This window comes from Hordeum vulgare, chromosome 5H (genome assembly GCF_904849725.1).
Source record: "Hordeum vulgare subsp. vulgare chromosome 5H, MorexV3_pseudomolecules_assembly, whole genome shotgun sequence".
Taxonomy (NCBI): domain Eukaryota; kingdom Viridiplantae; phylum Streptophyta; class Magnoliopsida; order Poales; family Poaceae; genus Hordeum; species Hordeum vulgare.
Window position 1 is genome coordinate 293,692,773 of NC_058522.1, and position 18,402 is coordinate 293,711,174.

Here is an 18,402-nt window from a genome sequence, read left to right on the forward strand (position 1 = left end):
TTGTTGTATTCGGCTTTTTGATTTATCTTTTGACAATTGGATGGACAAGAATGCCTAGGACCCTCCTCTAGCTATCTATGCTTTCTCATCTCAATTTCTATTCATGCTTCATCACAAAACTTGAACAAGCACTTCTCGATCCCTCTATGTGAAGGAGAACTTGGAGTTCCGTATCGACAAAGGATGCATTTCAAAACCACTTTGAGAATCTCCGTGACCACAAACTCGGTTTCACCGAATTCCAAAAGTTGATCGGAATTTTCATCTTGGTACCACCGATATCATCATGTCGGTTACACTGAGTTTCCCTGACAACAGACAACAGAGGAACTCGGTGACACCGAAATTGTAATATCGGTGACACCAACAGTGACGGGTATAAAGTCTAGCCGATCGAGCGTTTTGAAATTACTTCTCCAAACGCCTCAACCCCAAACCCTAATCTATCACATCTGGACCCCTGGTCGTTGCCTTTGCATCCTCGAGCACCTTCGTCGTTGGTATTTTCCGTCGTTGGCATATTCTTCACTGTCGTCGTCGCCGTAGTCAGACCGCCACCAACCTAGGTTACGACTCCGTTTTTCTCTTGCGCTCCATTGTTCCAATTCATGCACATTAGAAACTTTTATCTATAATCCACCATGTGCAAACCCTCCTCTCCACCAGAAGATCCTGTAGCATAGAGAATGATGAAATTTTGGATCTGATTCCCCGTAGTATGCATCTTGGTGATACCGAGTTGGTGAAGTCAGTTCCACTGATTTCTGTTTTAGGGTTCCTAAGAAAAATATCGGTGAGACTGAGTAATTCTTTTCAGTGATACTAAAAAGACTACCAAGTCTTTATTATGCGAGTGATGGATCTTGGTTACTCCGAAATGACCAAGCCGGTGCTACCAATTTATATTCTGTAGAAGATCATACCCCAAGTTTCTGAATTCAAATTTTGAAAAACTCTTTTGTGTTTTGTGATGCTCAACCCTTCTTCTCTTCTATATCTATTTCACAGGGATGCTTGTCTGCTGGTCTGTTGGTTGCTAGTCTGCTTTGTCTACCAGGATGTCTGATTCTGATGATAGCCAGAACAATTTCAGTGAGGACAGTGTTGAGATGGATTCACGCAGAAGTCCTAAGAGGATTGCTTTTGACCCAAGTACCCCCCAGCTCCCATGGCTTGCCCAAGGCAGCCACAAGGTCAAGAAAGAAGTTTAATTCTGCTAAAGAAGACTCAAACTTTGTGCGAGAGGAAACTTATGTCCCTCAAAAATACACGGACGAGGCTCTTGACAAGAAGACTGTCAAGAAAGAGTATGCAAAGCCTGCTGATATTAGAGCCCCTGAGTGTGCAAGGCAAAGGATGACAATCACCTCTGAGAAACCTGCTAAGAAGCTAGGTGTGAAGAGAGCGAGGAAGAGAGTAATTCATGTTGTTGTGAGACAAAACTCAATGTATGAGGACCCAGAAGTTGCTGCTGAAGAAGAGATCCCAGCTGATGCTCCACCTCAGAAGAAGAAGAAGCTCATGGCTGATGTCATGCCCAGGAAATCTGCTTCAAAGCCTCCTACTAAGGCAAAGAAGGTTGTAGCTCCCAAAAGGACTACCAAGGACATACCTGCAGCTACCAAGGAGAAAGGCCCTGCTTCCAGTGCCTTTGTTGCATAGGAAGAAGAGGATGCACCCATTCTCATGAAGCTCAGACCTCAGTTTCCACTTCATAATGCTACTCACCCAGTAGCTAAGGACATGAAGAAAAGGAGAGATACAGGTCGGAGGAAGTGGAGAGCTATTGATCCCTATGCTATCAGGAGAAGGACTGTTGTTGATCCTAGATTCCACACTAAGAAACAACAAGACTTTTATGAGACTGTACGGTATGACAAAAGTCCAGCTGTTAGTGACATGAGATATGTTGACTGGGCTTACATCAAAGAAAATGAAGATTTCTTTCCCCATGTGCAAGAAAATTTCTTGTCTGTGGACATTGAAGAATTTTTTGGGAGAGAGATGACCCCATGGAATGAGGAATAGATCATGCAATTCTATTCAACTATTCATTTCTATGGTGATGGCTTAATTGTCTGGATGACTGATGGTCACAAGTATGAAGCCACAATTGATAAGTGGGCCACTATCATTGGTGCCCCAAAGCAGAAATAAGATGATTTGGATGTCTACTCTAAGATGAAGATGAACCACAACTCCGTGGCTAATATGTATAAGCCAATTCCTTGCCAGTTTGTTGCCACACAGAAGCTTGGTTCTATCTATTTCTTGCAAGCAGGAATACACACTACCAATAACATTATGAGGCACACCTTGATGCCTAAGTCACGTGATGACAAGATGATTAGAGGATATTCCATTAACATGATGCACCATCTAGACACCCACACTTGCTTTAAGGTGATGGATTTGATAGTAGAGACTGTCAGAAGGACTGTTGCAGATCAAAAGAGATCTTGATGATATGCCCCATACATTTAGATTCTTATCAGTGCCAAACTTGGCAAGCATGCATATCTGCGTGATCGTCACCATTTGCCCCTTCAGCCTAACTTTGAAGATAATGTGGTTGTGATGGATGACAATCATCCCATCTCAACTGCAGCTAGAGAGGCAGCAGAAGTAGAGGCTACTAGGAATGTGCCAGCACGAGTTCCATAGCTCAGAACTCAAGATGAGCCAATGCCATTTCTAGTGAGCACTATCAAGGGTATGGAGAAGAATTTATTGAAGATTCTGCTAAACCAAAAGAGCTTAGATAGGATCATGAAAAAAATCCATGATTTGGACGTCAAAGTGATAGAGATATCTTCTAGTGTAGATTAGCTCAAGCATGAAGTTGATGGTGTGAGGACACCGAGTTCCACTAGTGATGATGAAGAGTCGCCTCCTCGCACTACCACTCAGTTCAGTACCAAGCCCCGGTCAGTAGATGTGCTAGTGTCGGAAGCAAGACCAACTTCATCAGCTCGGGCATCTTCCCCTTCAGCTTCAGCCCCAGCTCCAGCACCTCCAGTATCAACACCTCCAGCTCCAGGACATTCTTCCGAAGCCTTCACTGACGCTCTTCTGTCTACTCCATCGTCGACTGCCGTAGGAGATAGATCCCAGAGAGATGGTCAGCTCTATACTTTTTGAACTTTTTGGTAACTTGTTGCGAAAGGGGGAGAAATGTATAGATCATAGGGCTTCGAGAGAGAGAGAGAGAGAGAGAGAGAGAGCTTTTGACTTTATTTGCTCTCATTTTGGTTTTTACAAAACCTTTGTTTCGTTGGACGACTTTATTCGTTACCTGATCATACGCTTTGATTGGTTGATGCTACCATATTATTATCTTTGAGCTATTCACATGATGATCATTAACTTATTCTTTTGGTGTCATGTGCATTACTGTTCATTCATATCATGTATGCACACCACCAAGTTGTATGTGACATGGAAGAGTGATCCATGATCCTAATCGATTGTGCATTTGCATTCAAATGAAAATTATAAACAATTCTCAAATTTAGGGGGAGCTCTTTCTTTTCACATACTATCTTTAGAAGCACAAGAGCAAGGAGTTCGTCGTTCTACCGCATCTATTACCCTTTTAAGGGTGGTGCCTCCTAGATTGGTTAGGTGTCGCTTGGGAGCCTCCTACTTCATGTTGTGGAGTTGAACCAAGATGTTTGTACGGGCAAGGAGATCGCCTACTTAGTGAAGATCTACCATGAGTGAGGCTAGTCCTCCATGGACGAAAGCCATGGTGGAATAGACAAGGCCGCTTCTTCGTGGAACCCTTGTGGGTGGAGCCCTTCGTGGACTCTCACATCCTTTACCCTCCATGGGTTGATGTCTCCACTAACATGGATGTACGATTAGGCCATAATTGCATGTGTAGGGTGTACCTAACTTGCCATAATTGCTAAAACTTGCCCACAACTAAAATTGGGAAAAGTCTCAGTTTATTTTAGTCAAATAGTCTAATACCCCCCTCTAGACATACTTTTGATCCTACAGCTGGCGGCAGATGGCTTGTCCAGCCATCATGCTACCAGCCGGGTCGCAATAGTCAGCCCATTCGGCTGGCCCCAATGACAGCCGGCGGGTCAACGCCAGTCGCATCCATGTGTACCAACGTATGATGACAAGAGAAGAATCCAGACACAGAAGTGCTCGTGGCTACAATGCATGTTGAGAGGCCCGGCGTGTCCACGGGCATGATGATGCGAGGGTCAGCTAGGCTACAGGGACACCCATCGCTCCCGAGGCTGATCAATCAAGGCGTGTGTGTAGTCACGCCGTCCCCTACCTACTTAGTGATGGACGGCACGCCGACCACTATCGCGCTCGGCCGGAGGGCCCATCAGCCCACCGGACAGGCTGACAACTCATAACCCAGAAGTATACGGGATCGCAACAGTTTTCGAGGGTAGAGTATTCAACCCAAATTAATTGATTCGACTCAAGGGGAAGCAAAAGAATATTCTCAAGTATTAGCAGTTGAGTTTTCAATTCAACCACACCTAAAAGATTTAGTGTCTACAGCAAAGTATTAGTAGCAAGGTAGTATGATAGCAGCAGTAGCAATAGTAACCAGTAACATCAAAGTAATAGCAGTAGCAATAGAGTAACATCAACAGTAGTGACAGCAGTAGCGGCAAGGTAATGTAGCAAGGACCAGTAGGAAAAACTCGTAGGCATTGGATCGGTGATGAATGATTATGCCGGATGTGATTCATCATGTAACACTTATAACATGGAGAGATAAGTAACTAGCTCCTGTTCGTCAATCTAATGTAGGCATGTATTCCGTATGTAGTCATACGTGCTTAGGGAAAAGAACTTGCATGACATCTATTGTCCATCCCTCCCGTGGCAGCAGGGTCCTACTGGAAACTACGGGATATTAAGGTTCTCCTTTTAATAAAGAACCGGACCAACGCATTACCACTTGGTGAATACATGAACTCCTCATACTATGGTCATCTTCGGGAGTGGTTCCGGCTATTGTCACTCCGGGGTTGCCGGGTCATAACACATTGTAGGTGACTACAACTTGCAAGATAGGATCTAAAACACACATATATTTGCGACAACATAATAGTTTTAGATCTGAAATCATGGCACTCGGGCCCTAGTGACAAGCATTAAGCATGGCAAAGTAGTAGCAACATCAATCTCAGAACATAGTGGATACTAGGGATCATTCCCCGTCAAAACTAACTCGATTACATGATAGATCTCATACAACTCATCACCATCCAGCAAGCTTATGATGAGATTACTCATGAACGGTGAAGAGCATCATGGAATTGGTGATGAAGGTTGATGATGACGATGGCGACGATCTCCCCTCTCCGGAACCCAGAACGGACTCCAGATCTGCCCTCTAGAGAAAGAACAGGAGGTGTCGGCGCCTCCGTATCGTAAAACGCGATGAATCCTTTTCCTTGAATTTTTTTGGACAAAATAGGTTATATAGAGCTGGAATTGGGGGCGGCGGTTCTCGGAGGAGCTCACAAGCCTGCCAGCCCCGTCCAAGGGGGGTGGTCGGGCCTGGTGGGCTTGTGGGCTCCTGGCTCCATCCCTCTAGTTGATTCTTGCGCCAGTATTTTTTATATATTCCAGAAAAATTCCACGTAGATTTCCAGGTCATTCCGAGAACTTTTATTTCTGCGCAAAAACAACACCATGGCAATTCTGCTGAAAACAACATCAGTCCGGGTTAGTTCCATTCAAATCATGCAAATCAAAGTCCGGGCAAAAGAGTTCGGAAAAGTAGATACGACGGAGACGTATCAACTCCCCCAAGCTTAAAGCCTTGCTTGTCCTCAAGCAATTCAGTTGACAAACTAAAAGAGACAAAAGAAAAACTTTGACGAACTCTGTTTGATCGTGTTGTTGCAACTATGTCTAACTCATATCCAGAATTTCAGCAAGATCACAAGTAAACTACATAAGAAAATGACATCTAGGTCTCACGGTAAACTCATATCAATGGCATAATGAACTAGCGAGCAAATAATAATAAGTCTCAAATGTCAACACTTCAATCAAAACAATCATGAAGCAGTACGAACAAATGGTATCTCGCTAGCTCTTTATGAGACCGCAAATCATAAATGTAGAGCACGTTCAAAGACCAAGGGCTCACTAAAATTGTAATTCATGGCAAAGAATATCCAGTCACAGTCATACTCAACACAGTTAAAAGCAAAGCATAAAAATGACAAAGGTGCTTTCTAATTGGTTCTTTTTCAAGAGGAGGATGAGTCAACAGGAAAATAAATAGACAGGCCCTTCGCAGAGGGAAGCATTGATTTGGAGAGGTGCCAGAGCTCAAGCTTTGAAAACAGAGATAATATTTTTGGGTGGCATGCTTTCATTGTCAATGCAATGACTAAGAGTTCTCACCATCTTCCACACTACACATGCTATAGGTGGTTCCCAAACAAAGAAGTAAAGTTTTGACTCCCTCACAACCAATCAATCACACTCCACGACTAGTCGAATACTCGGGTGCCGTCTATACCAACATCAATCCAGGGGGAGTTTTGTTTGCAATTATCTTTTCGATTTGAGCATGGAACTGGGAATTCCAATTACCGGCCCCTTTCTCGTGAATGATAGTGAATAAACACATGTCGAGGATAACACCCCTAGCATGGAAGATAATGATATCCCCCTGTCACCACATGAGCGGTTCGGGCATGCAAAACAGATTATTTCTTGAAGGTTTAGAGAGTGTCACACGCAAATTTACTTGGAACGGCAGGTAGATACCGCATATAGGTAGGTATGAAGGACTCATATGGAACAACTTTGGGTTTATGGAACTGGATGCACAAGCAGTATTCCCGCTTAGTACAAGTGAAGGCTAGCAAAAGACTGGGAAGCGACCAACTAGAGAGTGACAACAGTCATCAAAATGCATTGAGATTAACTAACATTGAGTGCAAGCATGAGTAGGACATAAATCACCATGAACATGAATATCATAGAGGCTATGTTGATTTTGCTTCAACTACATGCGTGAACATGCGCCAAGTCAAGCCACTTGAATCATTCAAAGGAGGATACCATCCTATCATACTACATCACAGTCATCTCAACATTCATGTGGGCATCCAAGACAAACCATTATAAGCTCCTAGCTAAGTAAGAATGGCATAAGTAACTATGATCTCTAAGTTGTCATCGCAAACATGTTTTTCTCACAACAAAGCTGAATCAGGAACGATGAGCTAGTCATATTTACAAAAACAAAATAGATCGAGTTCATACCAGCTTTTCCAGGCTCAGTCACTTCATCATATAACGTCATTATTGCCTTTCACTTGCACGACCGAATGATGTGAACAATAATAAGCGTGCTCGTGCATTGGACTAAAGCTGGAATCTGCAGGCAAACACAAAGGAGAAGACAAGGTAATAGGGCTCTTTAACAGATAAACAAATATGCATGCGAGAGCCACTAAACATTGAAATTATGGTCTTCTACCTTGACCCAAAGAAAAAGAAAACTATTTACACGGGAAAGCTCCCAACAAGCAAAAGAAGAACAAGAAAATCTCTTTGAGTTTTCTCAAACTAGACAGACACACGAAAAGAAAACAAGAAACAAAAATAAACTAGCATGGATGATACAGTGGCAAAGTATGAACACCGACGAACAAAGTGAAAGCATAAGCAAGAATGTAAAGTCGGTGAGAAACACGTACTCCCCCAAGCTTAGGCTTTTGGCCTAAGTTGGTCTACTCCCATGGATGGTCCGGGCGATATCCAAAATCATAATGGAGGTTGTACGGGAGCGCTGCAGCCACTGCGTGATTAGCCGCCTCTTGGAGACGAGCAGCCTTTGTCTCCCTCTCATACTCCTCTGCCTACCCTCTGGTTATGTAATATCTTCGTTTTACCTTAAAGTCAAAGAAGGAAGGAGCAGGAAGGGTAATATGGAAAACACGCTGCCGGTTAAATATTAAACGGTATAGGAGGGATTCATCATCCATCTCAAGGAACTGGTAGCGTGTCAAAGCGACGCGGTCAAGGAAAGCTGTATGGAATGGGGATCTCCTTCGCGGATGGGTACTCCAAGGAAATTCGCTATGCGAGTGGCATAGATCCCACCAAAGAAATCCCCTTCATTAGCATTATTATTCAGCCTCCTTGCTATTATAGCTCCCATGTTGGAACTTTTATCACCCGTTACTGCGCTCTTAAGAATACTAAGGTCTGATGCGCTGAGATGACAATGATCAAACTTGCCATTAATGCATCTGCCTATGAAAAGGGCAAAGTAATGCAAGGCAGGAAAATGAATGCTCCCCATGGTAGCATGCGATATATCTCTAGTTTCTCCCACAGTTATACTAGAGAGAAAAAAATCTCTAACCGAAGATTTCGGAGGATCATTGAGACTACCCCAAATAGGTATCTTGCAAATTCTATTGAAATCCTCTAAATCCATGGTATACGATTTGTCACAGAGATCAAACAGTACAGATGTATTACGGCCAACAAAAATTTGAATCTACGAACAAAAGAGGCAGTGAGCGTAACATACTGTTCCCATTTATCGGAGATGAATTCTTCTAGTCCGACATTGTGAACAAGTGTATCAAACTCGTCTTTGAAACCTGCCTCAATCATAAATTCATCAGAAGGCCATTCACATGGTTGTATCGGTGTGTTCCTCGGTTGGTAAGGATCGGGCTCCCGAATCGCAAGACGGGGACCTCTCTTGCTTGGTGAACCACCATGATAGTTTCTCCTGAACATCTTCCTTTTCTGAAATTTTCAGTGACCCAAAGGAAAAGTGAACAAGGCTCAACTAAACTCGTAGCAACTACTCCCACAAGTGCCTAGAGGCCATATTACGCATCAAAACTACTTGGGACCAGTTAAAATTGGCATGCAAAGCTCAAGAACATGGTCACCAATGCAGCAAAAATACGCGGAGTATAAGGCACTAGAGCAAAAATTAATTGGACCAATGGAGGAGTCACTTACCAAGGAGTAATTTCCCCCAAAACAGTTGAGAGAATGGTGCTTTGAGCAAGGAGATCAAAAATCCCAGCAAGAGGAGCAAGAACACGGGTTTGAGGTGCGAAACAATTTTTTCTGGAGGTAGGAGAAGTGGATGAGAGCTAGAATGAGTGGAGGGGGTGCGTGTGGGCCCCACAAGCCTGCCGGCCCCGGCCAGGGGGGTGGTCAGGCCTGCTGGTCTTGGGACCCACTAGCGCATCTCCCAGACTAGCCATTCGTCTCAGTATTTTTCAAAAATTCCAGAAAAAATCATACTTGATTTTCAGGACGTTCGGAGTACTTATATTTTCGGGGTACTTTCCTACGGGACGCTAAAAGTAGAAAACAGGGAAAACTAAAGTAAATCTATCATTTTTCTTCTAAGCAACCGAAGGTGAAATCTCGGAATAGAGGTTTGTGACTCCTCGATTCATCCTTCGCATGGTCATCAAAAGAAATCCGTCAATTAGGTTGATCAAGTCTCCTCGACAAACCTTTTCTAATCGCAAAAGAGAAAGGAGAATTTTTGAATAGTCACTAGGTCACCTCAATGGGGATGTGTATCTCCCCAACAAGCAAATCATACTTCATCTTAACAGAAGGTATAGGGCATTCGAAGCTCCCAATAAGAATCGATGAAGTTTTTTCGATAGCATTGATGCAATGTACTTGATATTGTTTCTTCGGAAAGTGCACCGTATGCTCATTACCGTTGACATGTAAAGTGACATTGCCTTTGTTGCAATCTATAACAGCCCCTGCAGTGTTTAAAAAGGGTCTTCCGAGGATGACCACCATGGCATCGTCCTCAGGAATATCCAGAATAACAAAGTCTGTTAAGATAGTGACATTAGCAACCACAACAGGCACATCCTCGCAAATGTCGATAGGGAAAGCAGTTGATTTGTCGGCCATTTGCAGAGAGATTTCAGTGGGTTTCAACTTATCCAGTTCAAGTCTACGATAAAGAGAGAGAGGCATAACACTAACACCGGCTCCAAGGTCGCATAAAGCAGTTCTAACGTAGTTACCTTTAATGGATTAAGGTATAGTGGGCACACCGGGATCACCTAGTTTCTTAGGAGTTCCACACTTGAAGGTATAGTTAGCAAGCATGGTGGAAATCTCAACATCAAGTATCCTCCTCTTATTAGTCACAATATCTTTCATGTACTTAGCATACGGAGACATTTTGAGCATATCTATCAAAAGCATTTGCAGAAAGACAGGTCTAATCATTTCAACCAATCGCTCAAAATCCTCACCATCCTTTTTCTTGGATGGTTTGGGAGGAAAGGGCATAGGTTTCTGAACCCATGGTTCCCTTTCTTTACCATGCTTCCTAGCAGCAAAGTCACTCTTATCGTATCTTCTATTCTTAGGCTGTGGGTTATCAAGATCAACAGGTTCAATCTCGACATCCTTATCACTGCTAGGTTGAGCATAAATATGAACATCACTGTTGATATTATCATTAGGCTCATGTTCATCACCAGATTGTGTCTCAGCATCAGAAATAGAGGCATCTTTTGGACTGTCAGGTGTAGCAGCAACAGGGTTGCTAGCATGCAGGTTCCTATCATTTTTCTTCTTCTTTCTAGGATGACTAGGTGCATCAGTGCTAACTCCTTGAGAATCTTTTCAATTCTCTTTGGATGACCCTCATGATAGAAAGGTTCCTCGGTCATTCTACCACCTCTAGTAACGACTCTGACAGAATTGTCATTCAACTCATTGAGCAAGTCATTCTGAGCTTTAAGTACTTGTTCTACTTGAGTAGTAACCATAGAGGCATGTTTACTCTGAATCTTAAGATCATTGACATTTCTGTCTACACAAGCACTTAAATGACTAAGCATACGAGCAGTATGTTCCAATTGTCTGCTAACATAATCATTGAAACTCTGTTGTTTGGCAACAAAGTTATCAAATTCCTCCAGGCATAGGCTAGCAGGTTTATCAAAAGGAATATCACTCTCATCAAACCTACGCAGAGAATTTACTTCTACTACCTTTATCGGGTTATCGAGACCATGGGTCTCTTCGATAGGTGGTAGATTTTTGACATCTTCAGACTTAATGCCTTTCTCTTTCATAAATTTCTTAGGTTCTTGCATATTTCCGGGACTGAGGAATAGAATACCTCTTTTCTTCGGAGTTGGCTTAGGAGGTGGTTCGGGAATAGTCCAAGCATTCTCATTGCACAAGATGTTATTCAATAGAATCTCAGCTTGTTCTACAGTTCGTTTCCTAAAAACACAACCAACACAACTATCTAGGTGGTCTTTAGAAGCATCGGTAAAACATTATAGAAGATATCAAGTATTTCATTCTTCTCAAGAGGGTGATCAGGAAAAGCATTCAGTAGCTGGACGAGCCTCCCCCAAGCTTGTGAGAGACTCTCTTCTCCAGCTTGAGCAAAGTTGTATATTTCCTGCAAGGAAGCTTGCTTCTTATGGGCAGGGAAATATTTTTCAGAGAAGTAGTAGACCAGGTCCTGGGGCCTACGCACACAACCAGGAGCTAGAGAAGTGAACCAAGTCTGAGCATCATCCTTTAGCGAGAAAGGAAACAACTTGAGGATATAGTAGTGGCAGATCTTTTCCTCACTAGTGAATTGGGTGGCTATATCGTGCAGTTTGGTAAGATGGGCTATAACCTTTTCAGACTCATAACCGTGAAAAGGATCAGATTCGACCAGAGTGATTAACTCAGGGTCGACAGAGAATTCATAATCCTTATCGGTCACAAAGATAGGCGAAGTAGCAAACTTTGTGTCATATTTCATCCTAGCGTTCAGAGATTTTTCTTTCCACTTGAGCAATAGTTTCTCAACATCATAGCTATCCTTACACGCAAGAAAGTCCTCAGATATCTCTCCCTCCATAACATAACGTTCAGGCATATCAGGCAATTCAGGCATATGAGAGCTAGTTCTAGCAGGCAAAATAGCAGGTTCTACTTCAATAGTATCAACAGTTTCAGAAGTATCATCACATCTAGCTGCAACTCTAGCAATTTGTGCATCAAGGAATGCACCTAGTGGCAAAGCAGTATCAGACATAGCATCATCAGGCAAAGCAGTATCAGGCATAGCATCATCAGGCAAAGCAGTATCAAACATAGCATCATCATAAGCATCATGGGCAGCAGAAGTAGCATCATCAAGCACATGCGACATATCAAGATTTCTAGCTGGAGGTGGTGTCGCAAACTTACTCATAACTGAAGGTGAATCAAGTGCAGAGCTAGATGGCATTTCCTTACCTGTCCTCGTAGTGGAGGGCAAGACTCTAGTTCTTGGATCTATCGGATTCCTCATAGTGACCAGCAGACGTAAATCCCAAGTGACTCAGAGAATATAGCTGTGCCTCCCCGGCAACGGCGCCAGAAAAAGGTCTTGATAACCCACAAGTATAGGGGATTGCAACAGTTTTCGAGGGTAGAGTATTCAACCCAAATTTATTGATTCGACTCAAGGGGAAGCGAAAGAATATTCTCAAGTATTAGCAGTTGAGTTGTCAATTCAACCACACCTGAAAGTTTTAGTGTCTGCAGCAAAGTATCAGTAGCAAGGTAGTATGATAGAAGGAGTAGCAACAGTAACCAGTAACAACAAAGTAACAACAGTAGCAACAGAGTAACAGTAGCAGCAGTGACAGGAGTAGCAGCAAAGTAACGTAGCAAGGACCAGTAGGAAAAACTCGTAGGCATTGGATCGGTGATGAACGATTATGCCAGATGTGATTCATCATGTAAGAGCTATAACACGGAGAGATAAGTAACTAGCTCCCGTTCCTCAATCTAATGTAGGCATGTATTCCATATGTAGTCATACGTGCTTAGGGAAAAGAACTTTCATGACATCTATTGTCCATCCCTCCCGTGGCAGCGGGGTCCTAATGGAAACTGCGGGATATTAAGGTTATCCTTTTAATAAAGAACCAGACCAACACATTAACACTTAGTGAATACATGAACTCCTCATACTATGGTCATCTCCGGGAGTGGTTCTGTCTATTGTCACTCCGGGGTTGCCGGGTCATAACACATAGTAGGTGACTACAACTTGCAAGATAGGATCTAAAACACACATATATTGGCGACAACATAATAGGTTCAGATCTGAAATCATGGCACTCGGGCCCTAGTGACAAGCATTAAGCATGGCAAAGTAGTAGCAACATCAATCTCAGAACATAGTGGATACTAGGGATCAATCCCCGTCAAAACTAACTCGATTACATGATACATCTCATCCAACTCATCACCGTCCAGCAAGCCTACAATGAGATTACTCACGAACGGTGAAGAGCATCATGGAATTGGCGATGCAGGAAGGTTGATGATGACGATGGTGACGATCTCCCCTCTCCGGAGCCCAGAACGGACTCCAGATCTGCCCTCCAGAGGAAGAACAGGAGGTGGCGGCGCCTCCGTATCGTAAAACGCGATGAATCCTTCTCCTTGATTTTTTTCCGAACGAAAGAGGTTATATAGAGCTGGTATTGGGGGCGGCGGAGCTCCGAGGAGCTCACAAGCCAGACAGCCCCGGCCAGGGGTGGTGGCCGGGCCTGGTGGTCTTGTGGGCTCCTGGCTCCGTCCCTCCAATTGATTCTTGCGCCAGTATTTTTTATATATTCCAGAAAAATTCCACGTAGATTTCCAGGTCATTCCAAGAACTTCTATTTTTGCACAAAAACAACACCATGGCAATCCTGCCAAAAACAGCGTCAGTCCGGGTTAGTTCCAGTCAAATCATGCAAATTAGAATCCAAAACAAGGCCAAAAGAGTTCGGAAAAGTAGATACAACGGAGACGTATCAACAGCCGGTGCCCCACCCCCCTTTTCCCCCACTACTCTACACTCTTGGCTGGAATATTAAGCCAAATCCAGCCCCTCGAGAGAGGGCCTGGCAAACACTCGAACCACCAAACCCCTGCGTAGCACACCAAAGAGGTAGCGAGGCTAACGGCGAGAGCTCCATCTCCTTCCTCACGAACACCTCGAGGAGCACCATTGTACTATGATCATCCATAGTCACACTGACAGGACTAGGGGTTTTACCTCATCGGAGGGCCCTGAACCTGGGTACATCGGCATCATGTGTCTTGCGCCTACACCCGTTCCCACACGGTGACGGCGCCCGTCGGCCCCGAACCACGATCTAAGCCACCCCCTGGCATCTGTCGCAGAAGTACCACGAGAGTTCTCTTATTGTTTCAATAACCTTAGTTGTCACTATGGAAAATACTTATCTATACTGTGATGCATCATCCACTCCTGTTTGGGGGAATACCCAACAGAAATCACAAGTATGAGGAAGGAATTCTTGCATCGTTGCCCGGGAGTATCACCAATTTCCTATCAATTACCTTCTCACAAATTAGTATTCACTTATTCTACTTCTTATTTGTTGTCATATTTTTCTTGCTATAAAAATAAAAAATAAAAAATAATTTATCTTTTCTAGTTTACTTGTTCGCTTGCTTTATTTTCTTGTTTACTTGTTCTGCTTGTTACTTTGCTTGTTTCGTTTGTTTGAAGTTGCTATCATGTATGAGTTTGAAATTAATGGTTCTTCTTCCACTATTGTAGAGGCCCTAGATCATCCAACTTCACCTTTCGATGAGAACACTAAAAGAAATTTTGATGAAGTTGCTAAATAAAAACTTAGTAATCTTGTGGAGGATGATCCTTACAAAGGAGAACCTATTACGCAATCAAAGAAATTCCCCATAGGTAGTGGTAATATTATTGGGAAAAGTGTTATTCAAGAATTTTCACTTGTGTTGGCTCAATACCATTGATAGGACGATCTATTCTTGCTAGAACTACTAGTTATGTGGATGCCTTATCTTTGCCCGTGGTTCAATAGAAAAGACAATTCGTTCATATGCATCCCTTGATACAATAGTTGTTTGTAGAATTGTCTAATATTCAGGATGCTTCTACCAAACGCTTACCAACATTATTTCCCATTCATGTGTTCAATCACATTATGCATCAAGCTAGAAGAATATTTTCTCATTATAGGGTTAATGGCGAGTGCCCACCAATAGAAGGAATTTCTATGATTTGGAAGAAATAAGGAAATTGAGATCAATGGATTATGTTGCTTATAATGAGAACCTTAGAAAAAGGGTTCTGCCTAATGACTTAGTTGATAAAATTACTGAACATAATGATCAATTTCTTATGCCAAATCCTGGATTGCATCATGTGCTTGAGAGGGAATTAAGGAAGTTCCTTTATCGAAACCTATACAATGAAGAGCTTGTCATTACTTATGAAAAACCTAATGATGAGCCTACTCTACCTCTTGAAATAGATCCCACGGACCCTTATGTTGTGTAATATAGTCCAATTATTTTTCGTTACCTAATAGAAAACTTGTTGCTAAAAGAAGGGAATATGATTATAGCAGTATGAACTTTCCTCATGAATGTTACAACACTTGAAACTATGCATTATGCCTAGCTAGGGGCGTAAAACAATAGTGCCTCTTGGGAGGCAACCCAATAGTTATATTATTTTTCTTGTTCTCCTTTATGTTATTGTGGGTTCACATGATTATTGCTAATATAATGATTGTGTTTTTATGTTTAGATTAGTGTGTGTGCCAAGTAAAGCCATTGGGATGATTTGAATGATAAGTAGAATTGATACAATGCAAAAATAGAAACTTTTACGTCCAGTGTAGAATTTATTCGATTTTAAGGGAACGTCTTTTTGATCTGATTTTTTTACACAGTATTATTATCGTCAGGGTGTACTATTGTTTTAGAATATCTGTAGAAATATAAGTATTGCTTAAATGTTGATCACTATTGATTGTTCTGTTCTAGATTGATTCTATTTTTGCTTGTATAGTTTGCTTGTTTTTATGATGCTATGGATTATATCAGGGGGTATAAATCATGGAGAAGTTAGAACACAGTGCCTTATTCTATAATAAAATATGAATCAATTTATCACATCACCTATTGTTTATGGTTCGTCTATCCTACTAACGGATCTCACTAGTTTTCTATTGAGTTTTGTGTGCTAAAGTTTTAAAGTTATGGGTGTTATCACGATGGAGTAAGGAATAAGGAGCGGCAAAGAGCCCAAGACTTGGTATGCCCACGACACTCCAAGTCAAATTCTAGTAGGACTCAAGCATCTAAGCATGGGGATTCCCCGGAAGGCATCCCCTCTTTCGTCTCAATCCATCGCTATGCCACTTGAGCTACATTTTAATTCATCACATGATATGAGTTTTGTTTGGAGCATTGTGTATTATAGCTTTATTTTATTTTAGTTTTACACAATAATTTTTTGCTGGACACACTCACTTGAGAGAGACAGTTTTCACCATGATTTGTTAAAATACTCTATCTGCTTCACTTATATATTTTGAGCTAAGCAGTTTCTCTAGTGCTTCACGTATATCTTCTCGAGCACAATGGGGTATAAATTTTATAGAAATACTTGCAATCTAGTTCTTCAATTAAATTTGTTTGAGAGTTAATAAATAGTGACAATAATTTGCATGGGTTATAATAATATTCCAAAAATAGTAGGTATTCAATGACTGTATAATCAAAACCTTCATGTAGCACATAAAAGAGAAATTGTGGGTTAATGATATTGATGTGGTAATAAGAAAGGGTGTGAGTGCATGGTTGTTGGTTAGTACAAAAATCGATAGTTGAAGGGTGCCAATTTGTTGTTCAGTTAAATATTGGTTATGGCATGGTGATGATGTGTGAGCATTGTTATTCCTCGTTCAAATCCTACTGTTGTTTAGGACGGGCGCGCGCGTTTGTTAACTCCTACTAACCTCTTCCCTAGGGGCATGTGAGTTGTACTTTGCTTCGAGAGAGCTAATAAAACCTTGCAATAAGCATGTGAGTTCTTTATGACTAATGTGAATCCATGGATGTACGCACTCTCACATCCTCATATTTGCTAGCCTCTTCGGTACCGTGCATTACCCATTCTCACCTTGAGAATCGGTGCAAACTTCGCCGATGCATCCATACACCGCGACATGATACACTATGTTGCACATAGGCCACCTTATATCTTCCTCAAAACAGCCACCATACCTAACTAGGTTGGCATTTCCATAGCCATTCCGAGATATATTGCCATGCAACTTCCACCGTTACATCATATGTGAAAGGATCAATACAGTTGACTGGAGGGCGTTGAATAGGCAACTATCAATTTTAAGCTTTTCTATGACAAATTAAGTTTAGCAACAAATATGTTGTCTAGATATGCAGCTAGGTGAGCAACCTGCTGACAACAATATTAACAAGCAAGTAACAAATACAAGTAAAGGAAATAAATAACTACAAGTGGAATCGATGAAGACGAGGATGTATTTCTGAAGTTCCTTCCCTTTGAGGGGAAGCACGTCTCCATTGGAGTGGTCTGGAGGAACAATGCTCCTCAAGAAGACACTAAGGCCACCGTATTCTCCTCAAGCCCTCACATGGTGTGAGATGTCGTCATTACACTAGTGGTGCCCTTAAAGGCCGCGATTGAACCTTTACAAACAAGGTTTGAGCAGTCTCCACAATTGAATTGGAGGCTCCAAACAAAACCACGAAGCTTCACCACAATGGAATATGGATTCTAGGTGATCTCTTCCATCTAGGGTGCTCAAACACCCAAGAGTAACAAGATCCGCAAGGGATTAATGGGGGGACAAATTTCTCTTGGTGGAAGTGTAGATCAAGGCCTTCTACTCCAAACCCTAGAGCATCAACAAGAATCGATGTCTAGGGAGAGAGATTTGGGCAAGAGTAAGCTTAGGAGCAACAATGAAGCTTTTGGGGGAAGAAAGGTGTGGTCTCTTGGGGAAGAATACCCACTTAGATAGGGGAGCAGAATCAGACCGTTTTCTGCCAACAAGTCGTGGATAAGCGATAGTACTGCTCGAGGGAGCAGTACTTCCGCTTGCGCGGAAGTACCGAGCTTCACTGGCAGATTGACATAGTCAGGGAAGCGGTAGTTCTGCCGGAGCGATACTACCATTCCCGCTAGCAGTACTACCACTTCCGGGAGCGGTACTTCCGCTTTGCACTGTGTGAAGCCTAGACTTAGCAGAACTAAGGAGGGTTGCACACCAATACCGCCGAGAGTGGTACTTCCGCTCATTACTGGTGCTCAAAAATTGCTCGAGTGCCATAGACAACACAAAGCTAGAATAGGAGGAAGTGGGGCCAGAAGTGGAGGGCAGCAGTACCGCTAGTGCGGTCATACCGCTCCGCTCCCACTGATACTTGTGCTCAAAATAGTCAAAGGCACCGAAGACACCAGAGAGGTAATATAAGCGGAAGTGGGACCAGAACTGGAGGGCGGCAGTACCGCTAGATTAAGTTCACATCAATATC